Here is a 14654-nt window from a genome sequence, read left to right as displayed (position 1 = left end):
TCTGGGACCGTGGGCTGGGGGTCTGGTATGGGGCTGGGACTCCTTGCTCCTCCAGGTGGCCTCCGCGAAGGCTATCTCCCTCCCTATTAAAAAAGTGTCACACCCGGATGCCGGACCAGCCCATTCCACACCTCCGCACCTCTTACCAGTCTCAATGCACTTTCTTCTTTACCTCTCTAGTTGTAGTACTTCTACTCAGCCAACTTTCCCATGGTTCTGGATGATAGTTGTTCTGTATTTTAGTTGTAATTTTGATGTAGCTGTGGGAAGCAGCAAGTAGAGGCGTTTACCTATGCCGCCATCTTGGTTCCTCTCTATAATGATTTTTTTTTTTTACAAAAGTTTATTCTTAAATGTACAGAAGGCTCCAAGACAACACTTCATTCTAGCTATAGATGGCAAGAGATGTTATAACAGGTAATCTAGATGTTAAAATAAGAATGGAATTAAGGATCACCATTGCCCCAGGCACAAGGAACAGCTTTTTGGCAGATTTCTTAAGTCCACCTATGGCCAGGGGGCCCTTCCCTGCCACCTTCCCTTTTAGCTCCTCAAAGTCTGCTTTTCTTTTTGTTTCTGCTTGAATCCCTTACTTCCTAGGGAGAAGCAGAACTGGTTCACTCTGTGCCTGCCCATGCCTCCACGCCACCCTCACCTAGTCCATCTCCTTGGCCTGCTTCTTGGGCTGTTTAAGTCAGGGCTGCTTCTTGCCACCTTTGTATTTGGACATGGCTCCTCAAAAATATAATTTAATTTCATAACCCTTTTTCATTTATCTTTCTTATGTTCAGTTATTATCCTTCTTAATGTGGATTTATTAAAACATAATATATTCTGCATAATGAATGTGTAGAAATAATATGCAGTGAAGGATTAAAGAAACAAAGTGGTCCAATAAGTTTGGGGCCATATCAATTCTGAAAACCACAAGTATCAAGCTATGTAATCTAGCATTTGGTTAAGTTTTAGGCATTGACACGTACTGACATTATAGTTAAAAGAATGACCACAGTCTTATGATTCCTTATAAATTAGACAGTTTAAGATTCTGGAGAAAATAATGATCCAGAAGAGTAATTCTAGATAATGACAGATGATGACATATATACAATTTTACTGAGTAGCTTATGTCTCATGTATAAGGACAGAAGAACCAAAAAAATTCAGTGCATGGGTCAGTGCTATAAATAATGTTCCAGAATGGTTTGGTACAAGGCATGTAGTCACTATTCTCAGTCTTGGATGCATTCTTCAATGCCTAGCCTTTAAGCCAGGACCTATACTACTCTTATTATACATTACAATATGCTTAGAATAATGCAGTTAGTGAGATGTATTATTCTCATCTAATTACCACCAGTATACTTTACCAAGTGCAGGAAAGATCTTTAAATATTTAGCTGTTTTTGCAGTGGAGTGGTGAGCTTTCACTAAATCTCCTGATAAGTCCTAAGAATGCAGTGTCCTACCAATTCCCTGTGAATTAATTCTGTTTGGCCTCATGCTTCACTGTTACTTGAGTGAGCTAGTTACCAACAGGCGGTATTCACTTTTATACTGAAATGTTGAAGTTTTTTAAAAGTGATATTGAGACTATTCAACATAAAGCAAAATTATTATTTTATTTGGGAATAATGACTTCTGAAGAGTCAAAAATATAGAGGACAGTGTTGCTGTTAGTATAGTGATGCATGACTATAAAGCAAAGAAGAATTTTCAAGATTGCATGAAGGAGGGTGTTTAGTTAAAATAAAAGGTTAATTGAGACCATAAGTACACATACTGTCGTTTGAAGGCTGGAAAGTGAGGATGTTATGTTAGTTTTTGAATTTTACAAGAGTAAATGTTTTTGGCACTATGAAAGATACTAAAAGTCAAAATAACTCATCCCTCTACTCTACATACATAGAAATTCATAAAAAGAAAAAAAGCTGAATTCAAAGACAAAATTAACATCTCATTGGACTAGGAACAGAAGAGAAACTGCAAAGCAGTGTGATATGCAGAGTTCTGAGTCTAGAAGTATGCAGTGCTACCCCAGACTTCAGTTCCAGGTGTGTATCAGTAATAAAAGAGGTCAGAGGCAAGCAAGGTGGAGAGCCAAGGGCCCTGAGGACTGGACTCGTGAACAGGATTACAGATTTATAAGAAACTTCTGACCTAGGTAGAAAAGGAACAAGGAAGGCACAGGATCCCACTTCAACAATGAGCCAGGGACCCACTGGCTCAAAGCCAGGATTATTGAGAGCCCTAAAATACAATATGGGCACTAAAAACTCAACACAAAAATGACAATCCTAAACCCCCATGTACATGATAACTTTAAAAGCACTGTTAAATACCTCTTGAGTTAAAGATGAAATCCCAATGGAAATTTTATAAGTACATGTAGAACTTAGAGAATAAAAGTACACACTGCATATTAACATCTGTGGGGTACACCTGAAGGTATATAATGAGGGAGACAGAATTAAATGCCTGTATTAACTATAAGAAAGGGGGAAAAATAAGTGAGTTCAATATTTATTTCAAGAAGTTAGAAAAATAACCTCAGACTAACTTAAAAAGTAAAAGGAAGAAAAAATAAAAATAAGCAGAGAAAGGAACTATAAAAGTAAACACTGGTTATTTTTTTAATTATAAAATAAGCAATTGGCATAACTGATAAAAAAGAGAGAAAAGAAAAAAAATAAAACTAAAAAGAAAAAGTACAGATACAATAAAAAAAACTACAATAAAACCCAAAAAATATAACTATTAAAATATCTATGCAAATAAACACGGAGTAAAGACATAAAACATTAAAAATGAACAATCACAATTAAACAAATGTAATGTGTCATCAAAAGTCACTGATTTTAAGATACAACAGGTTCACACAATTTCAAATGCACAATTTATCAGACTTTCAAGGAGTTAGATTACCTCTGTCTCTATAAACTGTTTCTGAGACTTAAAAGAGAAGGAAAACTATTCAACTCATTCACTGAAGCTTGTATAGCCATGACACAAAACTTGACAAGGGCAATTTGAGAAAGGAGAATTTCAGACCAATCTTACTCATGAAAAAAATCCTTAAAAAAATATTGAACCAAATCCAGGGATGTGTAAAATGATAATAAATTATGGCCAAGCTGAGTTTATCCAAGAAATGAAAGGCTGGTTTAACATTAGAACAATTAAAATAATTAAACAAATTAACAAACTAAAGAAGCAAAAACATGTGAATAAATATAGAAATAACAGTTAACAAAAATTGAGGTTTATATTTTAAAAACTATATATATATCAAATTAAGAACACAGCAGTAGTCTCTTCACTTCTTAAAGGGTATCTATTAAAAACCTGCAGTAAACATAATAATTAATGGTATAATTTTAGAAGTGTTCCCATTATGGTCAGGAAAAACACACCAACTCTTACCACTTCTATTTAATATATTTATGGACATCCTAGAAAATGCAATAAAACAAAGAAAATAAACAAGGTATAAAAATGGAAAGGATGAGTCAAAACTGTTATTATTTCCAAAGATATAACTACATAGAAAAATCCAAGAGTGAGTACAAACTATTAGAACAAAAAAGTTTAGCAGGGTTGCTAGAAACAAAATCAATATAGTAACTTCAATAGCAAAACTCTATACAAGTAATAACCAATTAGATAATTCAATAGAAAAAAATAAGATTCAATTTGTAGTATTAACAAAAGCCAGAAAGAACCTAAGGATAAATCTAGCAAAAGCTATGCAAAACAGTTACGGAGTAAGCTACAAAAATTATTGAATGCCATAAAAATTATAATGAATGGAGAGATAAAATATGTTCAGGAATTGTAGGGCTATAATCATAAAGATATGAACTGCACTATAATTAATTTATAAATTTGATGCACTGTCAATCAAACACAAGAGAAACAAACTGAAAACAAGTCGCAAATTTAAGAGACAACAACTGCAAAGATCAAACCTACAAAAATTGGTATCCAGATTTCATTACAAAAAACCACACAACTAAACAAAAAGTAGAAAAATGAATAAATGATACCAACAGGCAATTCTCAGACAAGGAAATCTGAATGGACAATAGACATATGAAAAAGCTCTTTCTCACAAATAATCCATAGCACATAAATTATGTCAGTGAGGGCTCATAACATGCATGCAGACTGACAATAATTTAACAATAGCAAATATAGAGAATCAGGAATTTCATGCACTGATGGTGGGAGTCCCATAGCATGTACTTTGAAGAGCAATCTGACAGTACGTAGCAAAGTTGAGGATATTCATCCTCTTTGATGCAGAAATTCCACTTCTAGGTATATACTCTGAAGTACTCTCTCACATACACACACACACAGAAATACTCATGAGAACATTTAATTAAGTACTGTTCACAAAATTAAATTTGGGGAACAGTCTAAATGTCCATTAGCAGAGGAGGATAAGTGTATTCATTTAATAGACAATGAAAAGAATGACACAGAGCCTCATATACCAGAATGGTTAAATCACAGAAACAATGTTAAGAGAACACTGAAGAAGACTCTGTATTTAAGGAAAACACATTTGGATACTGTAAAAAATCAAAATAAAGCATAAATGGGAATGATCAATATCAAGTTCAGTATACTGGTTACATCTGAGAGTTAAATTTGAGAGTAAGAGAAATGGGATGGGGTATATAAGAAGTTTCAATTTTATCTGTAATGTTTTAATGCCTGAAAATAAATCTACAGAAAATATAGTAGCATAGATTTGAGTTGAGTACAAGAGTGATGAGTATGTAAGTATTTGCTATGTGAAATCCCTGTACACTTAACATATGTCATCATTAATAAAAATATTTAGAGTAAAATAAAAACTTTTTCATATAAAGTTCTTTTTTTTAAAATATATTTTATTGATTTTTTACAGAGAGGAAGGGAGAGGGATAGAGAGTTAGAAACATCGATGAGAGAGAAACATCGACCAGCTGCCTCCTGCACACTCCCCACTGGGGATGTGCCCGCAACCAAGGTACATGCCCTTGACCGGAATCGAACCTGGGATCCTTGAGTCCAGAGGCTGACGCTCTATCCACTGAGCCAAACCAGTTAGGGCAAGTTCTTGAAAATTTCTCCCCAGTTTAGGAAGCAGGGTGGTGTTAAAACTCAGGATAAACTCATCCAGAATGAACAGTTTTGTACTCAGGTACTAGTAAGGTTGGCATTTAGCAGCTGTATGCTAACCTCACGTGCAGCTGAAGATTTCCAAATATTAATTCCAAATGTAATAAATTCCATAAAACATCAAATGATTTCAATAACCATATAGGCTAATTTAAATATATATTCATGCATCTTAATGCCCCTCCTATACCTAAAATAAATAAATAAATAAATAAATAAATAAATAAATAAACCATGACATTGAGATGAGAAATCAAAGAAACCTAAAAATCATGAGCTGAGCTGATTTTTTAAATTTTATAAAGTGCAGCTAAGGTAGAGATACCTTTTAATGAAATTTGGCTTTAGAGCTTAAATATATTAAACTATAATTACTTTAAATTCACATATAGAAGATAATAGAGAGGGAAAGAGGAAGATAGATAGGGAAGGGGAATAAAAAGGGAGGGAGGAGAGAGACCATGCTCCAGGTGCCCAAGACTCTGGAATTACCCACCCAATATCTGGAACCCATTTCCAAAATTTATCAGGGTTTCTACTCCAAGTCCTTACAACTAATGGTAGACATGATTTTTATGTATACATCCCTGGGTCCAACTGGGTCAAGAGGTAGCTGTTTGCAGGAGATATGAATGGAGTTTATAGATTGGCTGGGATATCAACTGTGTATATGTAAGGATACTTATCCTATCTAGTAAAGAGGGAATATGCTAATTGACCCTCATGCCATTGCAAAGATGGCAGCGCCTACAGCCAATACAGAGGGAATATGCTAATTGACTGTCCCGCCCTCAAAGATGGTGGCGCCCACAGACAATAAGGAGGGAATATGCTAATTGACTGCCCTGCCCTCAAAGATGGCAGTGCCCACAGCCACAAGATGGCCAGCAGCAGAGGGCAGTTGTGGGTGATCGGGCCAGCAGGGGAGGGCAATTGGGGGGCACCAGGCCTGCAGGGGAGGACAGTTAGGTGCGACTGAGCCAGCAGAAGAGGGAAGTTGGGGGCGACCAGACCTGGAGGGGAGCGGAGTTGGGGGGGACCAGGCCTGCAGGGGAGGGCAGTTAGGGGCAACCGGGCCAGCAGGGGAGGGCAATTGGGGATGTCCAGGGCTGCAGGGGAGGGCAGTTAGGGGCAACCGGGCTGGCAGGGGTAGGCAGTTGGGGGCAACTGGACCAGCAGGGGAGACCAGTTAGGGGCAATCGGGCCAGCGGGGAGCAGTTAGGCATCGATCAGGCTGGCAGGCAGAAGCAGTTAGGGGCAATCAGGCAAGCAGGAGAGCAGTTGGGAGCCTACAGTCCCGGACTGTGAGAGGGATGTCTGACTGCCGGTTTAGGGATCGGGCCTAAACCAGCAGTTGAACATCCCCCAAGGGGTCCCAGATTGGAGAGTGTGCAGGCTGGGCTGAGGGACACCCCCCAGTGCACGATTTTCATGCACTGTGCCTCTAGTCTATATATATAAAAAGAGGCAATATGCAAATTAGGCCAGGACGCCGTAACAGTCACGACCAATCAAGAGAAGGCTGCACACGCAGGTGAGGCCCAGAGCAGAGTGGAGACAGAGACAGGGGGGCCTGCTTGAGCCGCTGCACCAGCTCAGGTGCACCAGCAGTCCCGCATCTGCGAATGAGCTGCAGAGGAAATACCTTTTCTGACCACTCATTGGTTAAGCTCCTGGTACACCACTCACAGTGTTCTTGGTAACTTGGGTAATAAGAATCCAAGGTGACCTAGGGTTTTTCTACCTCACTCCTGGAAAAAACGAAGGTCCGCTGCTGGAGGGGCTAAGAAATGTCAAATCCTACCTAACCAGTTTGGCTCAGTGGATAGAGCCTCAGCCTGCGGACTGCAGGATCCGGGTTCAATTCTGATCAAGGGCGTGTACCTAGGTTGCAGGCTCCTCCCTGGCCGGGCCCAGGATCAGGGCTCATGCAGGAGGCAACCAATCAAAGTGTCCCTCTCACATTGATGTTTCTCTCTGTCTTTCTCTCTTCCATGCTCTCTAAAAATCAATGGAAAAATATCCTCAGGTGAGGATAAAAAAAAAAGAAATAAAGAAATGTCATATCCTATGAAAGAGACATCTTGAAAATGCCTAAAGAAAGTTGTCATGTTTCGTGGTGAAGGGACTGGAGTCCGTGTTGATGAAAACACCTTGGTGGCTGCAGCAGCCGGCAGTGGCAGTAGCAGCGGAGTGATGGGGATGGCACCTTCCCCTGATCAGCTAGTCGCTTCCCACAGAGGGAGGCCAGACTGCAGTAGGAAATCCCCTAAGGGCTCCCAGACTGTGAGAGGGGGCAGGCTGGGCTGAGGGATCCTCACGCCCCCCCCCCCAGTGCACAAATTTTGTGCACCGGGCATCTAGTAGCTGTATAAGTGTTCAAAATTTGAACCTGGCCCTCTAGGTTACTATGAAGGTACATTTGTCAAGAGAGGAGGATATAATACATTTACTTAAAAGTATGTTAAAAAGAAGTTATTGGTGTGTGTGTGTGTGTTTAAGAGATAAGAAGAGTGCTCTTTGCTACATCTACTGTGAGGATGAAGACCATTATCAGCAATCAGACTGTGGACATCCCAGAAAATGTGTATATCACTCTGAAGGGACACACAATTATGGTGAAGGGCCAAGAAGTACCCTGAAGAGGGACTTCTACCACATCAACATAGAACTCAGTCTCCTTAAAAAGAAAAAGAAGAGGCTCCAGGTGGACAAATGGTGGGGAAATAGAAAGGAACTGGCTACCATTCACACTATCTGCAGTCATGTACAAAACACTATCAAGGGTATTACACTGGGCTTCTGTTACAAGATGAGGTCTGTGTACGCTCACTTTCCCATCAATGTCATTATTCAGGAGAATGTTTTTCTCTTGTGAAATCAGAAAGAAATTTCTTGAGTGAAAAATACATCTGCAGGGTTCAAATGAGGTCAGGCATTGCTTGTTCAGTATCTCAAGTCCAGAAAGATGAGTTGATTCTTGAAGGAAGCGACACTGAACTTGTATCAAATTCAGCTGTTTTGGTTCAGCAAGCCACAACAGTTAAAAACAAGGATATCTGGCAATTTTTGGATGGTAGCTATGTTTCTGAAAAAGGAACAGTTCAGTAGGCGGATAAATAAGATCTAAGTTGTCCAGCTACAGAAACACCAAAATGGCGAATGATTTGTTACATTTGCAATATTTTAAAGATGCAATAAAAAACTCATATTGGAAAAAGAGAGAGATAAGACTAGCTGTCATGCTCATCTCACAGTTGTGGTGAGAATTAACTGACTTAATGGATATGAAAAAGCTCGATAGCCTACCAGCATTAGATAAAGGATATCACTCTTTTTTTTCCTGGTATAATCCTCCATTTTATACATGCTGGCCATGAAATATTCTGAGTTTCTACTCTGTGGAGACCTTGGGCAATGCTGATTTGGCATTGATGCACATTGAGTCATGATGGTCTTCAGGCTGCCTGATGCTGAACTAATAGGTGGTTCTTTTACCCTTCTTTTGGGCTAGCTCACTAGCTCCAGTCCTTTGAAGTCTTACTTTCATCCTGATCTATGTCCTGATTTTTCTTAAATTTACTCATAAGCGAGTTGTTCTTATTTATCCTCAGGCTAAATATCGTCAACCAGTATTGATCACTCTTTCTTGGAAACAGTCTATATTACATCAACTCTTTCCAATATCCAGAAGGTGATACCCCATCTCTTCTCACATTTTGCAGCATTTTAAAGTCAAAACATCCATGCAAGTAGTAGGCATGTTTTTGCACATTTTGCAGATGGAAAATCTAGACTCGAGTGGTAAGCAATTTGTCTGAGGTCATAAGGCAAAGCTTATATTTGTTAAACCTGGGACTGGAATTTAGGTTGGTCTGATTATAAAGTCTATGTTCTTTCTTCTATGCTTAAGATAACTTAATAAACCTCAAAGGTATATATTTACACTGTTCTTCTCCTTTTAATGTTTTGAACTCATACAGCCAGTGCAGTAAGAAGAACCAGGGATTCATCCTGGAGGGAACAGAGGCCAAAGTTCATTACAGACCTCTTTTAGAAGGCTAACAGGAAACAAGTGGTGTTGCATTTCCCTGTATTCTGCCCATGCCCTAGGCAAGAGTCCTTGCAATTTACACAAAGTATAAGCCAGTTTTCTGGGAGGGTGGGGGGAGGGCACAGATCAAATTTAAGACCAAGCTGGCGGAATTTGGCCATGGCAAATATTTGGAATAGGATTAAAGATCATAATCTAGGCCAATTTACTGGCACAACTAAAAGAGATTTTAAAATCCACACTCAGCCACCATCTCATCCCTATTAGAATAGCTATTATCAAAAAAAAACAAGAAGTAACAAGCTTTGAAGAGGATGTAGAGAAAAGGGAACCCACATACACTGCTGGTGGGATTCATAGGTACAGCCACCATGGAAAACAGTAAGGAGGTTCCTCAAAAAAATTAAAAAATAGAACTAACTACCATATGATCCAGCAATTTGTCTTCTGGGTATTTATTCAAAGAATATAAATCACTAATTCACAAAGATATATACACCCCTCTGATCATTGTGGCATTATAGGGAAACAACCTAAGTGTCCATAAACAGATGAGGTGATAAAGACAATGTGAGACAGACAAACACACACACACACACACACACACACACACACACACACTGGAATACTACTCAGATATAGAAAAGATAAAATAGTGCCATTTCTGACAACTTTGAAGGACCTTCAGGATATCATGCTAAGTGAAATAAGTCAGATAGAAAAGGAAAAACAAAGTATGATTTCACTTATATGTAGAGTATAAAAGCAAAAAATAAATAAACAAAAACAAACAAACTCATAGATACAGATAACAGATTGGTGGTTACAAAAGGGGAAGGAGGAAAGGGGGAAGGCAAAATGGGTAAAGGAGGTCAAATGTATGGTAACAATGGAAACTACTGTGGCAAGCATGCTATATACTGTAAACAGATATCGAATTATAATACTATACACCTGAAGATTAAATAATGTTATTAACAAATATTACCTCAATTAAGAAAATATATTTACTTGATGATTAGATCGGTGTCATTTGTATTATTTAAGTTATTGAACTTGATAAGTGACTATAGTGTATCTGCTTTTTTTTTTTAATCCTCACTCGAGGATATTTTTCCATTGATTTTAGAGAGAGCGGAAGAGAGAGGGAAAGACAGAGAGAAACATCGCTGTGAGAGAAAAACATCAATTCATTGCCTCCAGCATGCGCCCCAACCAGGGCCAGGACCAGGGAGGAGCCTGCAACTGAGTATGTGCCCTTGACCAGAATCAAACCCCGGACCCTTCGGTCTGCTGGCTGACGCTCTAGCCACTGAGCCAAACCAGCTAGAACTATCTGCTACTTTTTAACTAAAATGTATTTCAAGGCATTTAAAATATACTTTAGTGGCATATAATTTGGCTAATCCAATAATGTTTGAAAGAATCTATAGGCAATATGAGGCCTTTTTATCCTCTTCAAATCACAGAATCACAATTGGCTAAGCATTATCAAACTTAAATCCTCAAATATTCAAAGAAGGCTGGCATTTGGAAACCCATAAAGCTCAAATAAACTCTTACTTATGGGAAAAATACATTTCTCATTCATACCATATTGTTTTCTTTGCTCCATAAATGTATTTATGCTAACTGATCTTTTGTTGACTTACCAAAAAACTTTAGTTCAAAAATATGTCAATGGAAATTTAATTATCAAGTTAAAAAGATTTATTTTTCTACAGTTTTGAGTCGCAAGAATGACTAGCTTTATCATCTAGGATTTTATATTCTATGCTTTCATAATAAATTGCTCATGAAAATGTCCAATGTTATCCTTTCATTTCCCCAGAATGTTCTTTGAAGCCATATATGACAGATGCTTATCTTCACCTAAGCAGTTTAACAGTTGTTCTGCTTAATGTTATATGTTAACACATACATTAAACAGAGAATAAAATCCTAATTATATGAGAAAATAATTATTTTTAAAGGTCTAAATTTTAAAATATTTTAATGAATGCAATAGTTTTATTAATTTGCAAGCCATATTCTCAATAACTGCTAAGTGTTACTAATGGTGGTCCCTGGGACATTCAATGAGTAAATAAAAATAATTTTAAAGTAGTATATCAATTGCTTATATATAAATGTATACTTGAGTAAAATATGTTTTTGGAAATATATTATTTTAAAAGTTTAAATAACCAGCCAAGGAATCTTGTATTAGTATATTAATTTGAATCTCTTTATAAATTAATATAAATTAATGAGCTGTTGGTATATTAAGTTGCTATTTTACTATAGTGTTCCTTTTCTGGTTATCTTAAGTAACTAACAATTGATTTGAAAAATAAGAACATATCTCATTCCTTCTTCTAACCTTCTTCCAACTGAAATTTTTAAATACTGACACCTGAATAAAAGAATCTGCAAACAGAAACATGAGTTGATATAATCCATCTCATCATCAAGTTTTTCTTGCTCCTCTGTAAATTTTATCCATTTATATATATAAAAGTCTAAGCAACCGGCCAAGCAGCCAGTAGTTATGACGTGCACTGACCACCAGGGGGGGCAGATGCTTGATGCAGGAGCAGAAACCACAGGCATGGAAACATGGAACAGACTGATGAATCTCAGAGGGAACTGGGGAGAGGGGAGGATGGGAAGAGATTTACCAAAGGTCTTATATGCATACTAGAGGCCTGGTGCATGGATTCGTGCATCAGTGGGGTCCCTCAGCCTGGCCTGTGGGGATCAGGCCAAAACTGGCTCTCTAACATCCCCCGAGGGGTCCCAGATTGTGAGAGGGCGCAGGCCAGGCTGAGGGACCCCACCAGTGCATGAATCCGGGCACCAAAACTCTAGTCCTATCTAATAAAAGAGAAACATGGTAATTAGCGTACGACCGCTACCCTTCCCATTGGCTAATCAGGGTGATATGCAAATTAACTGCCAGGCAAGATGGCGGCCGGCAGCCAGGCAGCTTGAAACTAACATGAGGCTTGCTTGCTTCAGTGACAGAGGACTCCAACGTTCCCCACCTGCCTGGCCAGCCTCTGAGCCTGCAGTTTGAAACATAGTTACAAATATAGAAGCTAAACAAAACCCGAGAAAACTGCTTTCAGTGAGCTGGGATCTCAGAGCTGGAGTTATACATTGTTTCGATTATAGAACCGAAACAAACCAGATACCTGCTTTCAGGAGCAGAAGCCTAAGAGCTGGAGCCTCAGAGCTAAAGCTGGCCCAAATAAAAAGAAAAAAGAAAAAAAGGAGCAGTCGGGAGCTTCCGTCACCTGCCAGCTTGAAAACAGCCCTCAGCCCCTCACCCAGACTGGCCAGGACCCCAGTGGGAACCCCCACCCTGAAGGGTGTGTGGACAGCTGCAAACAGCCATCATCCCCTCACCCAGGCTGGCCCAGCACCCCAGTGGGGACCCCCACCCTGAAGAGTGTGTGACCAGCTGCAAACAGCCATCATCCCCTCACCCAGACTGGCCAGGCACCCCAGTGGGGACCCCCACCCTGATCCAGGACACCCTTCAGGGCAAACCAGCCAGCCCCCACCCGTGCACCAGGCCTCTATCCTATATAGTAAAAGGGTAATATGCCTCCCAGCACCGGGATCAGCGGAGCTGCGAGGCCTCCTGGCACCGGGATCAGCATGACAGGGGGCAGCTCCCAAACCCCCTGATCGCCCTGCGGCTCTGTGTGTGACAGGGAGTGGGGCCACAACCTCCCTATCGGCCCTGCTCTGTTCATGACAGGGGAAGGCGCCCCAACCCCCGGATCAGCCCTGCTCTGTGCCTGATGGGGGGAGCTTCCCAACCCCCTGATTGCCCTGCGGCTCTGTGTGTGACAGGGAGTGGGGCCACAACCTCCCTATCGGCCCTGCTCTGTTCATGACAGGGGAAGGCGCCCCAACCCCCGGATCAGCCCTGCTCTGTGCCTGATGGGGGGAGCTTCCCAACCCCCTGATTGCCCTACGGCTCTGTGTGACAGGGTGTGGCACCCCAACCCCCCCCACCACGGGCCCTGCTCTGTGTTTGACGGGGTAGAGTCATAACCTCCCCATCGGCCCTGCCCTGAGTGTGACAGGGTGCGGCACCCCAACCCCCTGATCCACCCTGCTCTGTGTGTGACAGGGGGCGGTGCCCCAACTCCCCTATCGGCCCTACTCTGTGAGTGACAGAGGGGAGCTCCCCAACCCCCTGATCGGCCCTGCTCTGTGCGTGACAGGGGGAGCTCCCCAACCTCCTGATGGGCCCTGCTCTGTGCGTGACAGGTGGGAGCTCCCCAACCGCCTGATCAACCCTGCTCTGTGCGTGACAGGGTACGGAGCCCCAATGCCCCTGATGGGCGCTGCTCTGTGAGTGACAGGGGGCAGCGCCCCAACCCCCTGATTGGCCCTGCTCTGTGCGTGACAGGGGGTGGCGCCGCAACCTCCCCATCGACCCTACCTTGAGTGTGACAGGGGGCAGTGCCCCAACCGCCCAATCAGCCCTACCCTGAGCGTGGCTGAGGGTGGCATTGCAACCTCCCGATCCGCCCTGCTCTGTGCATGACAGGGGCGGTGCCCCAACTCCCCAATCAGCCCTGCTCTGAGCCCGACCAGGGGCTGCACCTAGGGATTGGGCCTGCCCTCTGCCACCCGGGAGCAGGCCTAAGCCATCAGGTAGTTATCTCCCGAGGGGTCCCAGACTGCGAGAGGGCACAGGCCGGGCTGAGGGAACCCTCCCTTTCCCCCGAGTGCACAAATTTTTGTGCACCGGTCCTCTAGTTCATATATAAGAACCTTCAGATTTAGGGTTTAATGTTTTCTCTTATTCTTTCATTTCTCCTAAGAGCAGAGTAGATTGATCACTAAGTTGACTCTCATTTTCATCTCCCAGTGCTTCAAATTTAAGGTATTAAAATTCTGAAATAAGGGCTAGAAATAAAACTTAGCTGATTTTTTAAAATCTTAAAAGTAATAGAGTCTGGCTGGTGTGGCTCAGTGATTGAGCATCAACCTATGAACCAGGAGGTCATGGTTCGATTCCCAGTCAGGGTATAACTCGATCCCCAGTGGGGCCATGCAGGAGGCAGCCAATCCATGATTTTCTCTCATCATTGATATTTCTATCTCTCTCTCTCTCCCTTAATGAAATCTCAGAGGGAAGTGGGGAGAGGGGAGGGTGGGAAGAATATGTTCCATTGGTACTAGAAGGATAAGGAGAATGAAAGAAAACATTAATGGTTTTTGCCATCAAATTAATATTTCACTTCCTAAAAGAGATGAAGAAACAATAAAAGAAAACATGGATGGGAAAACAGAAAACAGGGTATGATATATTTTTCATCTAGTTTATGGCAATAACTTCCTAACTAGTCACCTGTCTCTAGTTTGTGCCTTCCTAAATCCACTTACTAGTATATGCAAATAAGCAAATTCATCTCCATAAAAT

At 41.0% G+C, this 14654-nt stretch overlaps 2 pseudogenes; one reads left to right on the top strand and one right to left on the bottom strand.

Annotated features, from left to right (window-relative positions):
• Positions 1–385: 385 nt before the first annotated feature.
• LOC118654430 lies at positions 386–730 on the bottom strand (annotated as a pseudogene).
• A 6955-nt stretch (positions 731–7685) lies between these two features.
• LOC118654639 lies at positions 7686–8295 on the top strand (annotated as a pseudogene).
• Positions 8296–14654: the final 6359 nt, after the last annotated feature.

The sequence above is a fragment of the Myotis myotis genome, unplaced genomic scaffold (genome assembly GCF_014108235.1).
Source record: "Myotis myotis isolate mMyoMyo1 unplaced genomic scaffold, mMyoMyo1.p scaffold_m19_p_4, whole genome shotgun sequence".
Lineage (NCBI taxonomy): Eukaryota > Metazoa > Chordata > Mammalia > Chiroptera > Vespertilionidae > Myotis > Myotis myotis.
The sequence above is the reverse complement of the archived record's forward strand: the minus strand, read 5'-3'. Positions and strand labels throughout refer to the sequence as shown.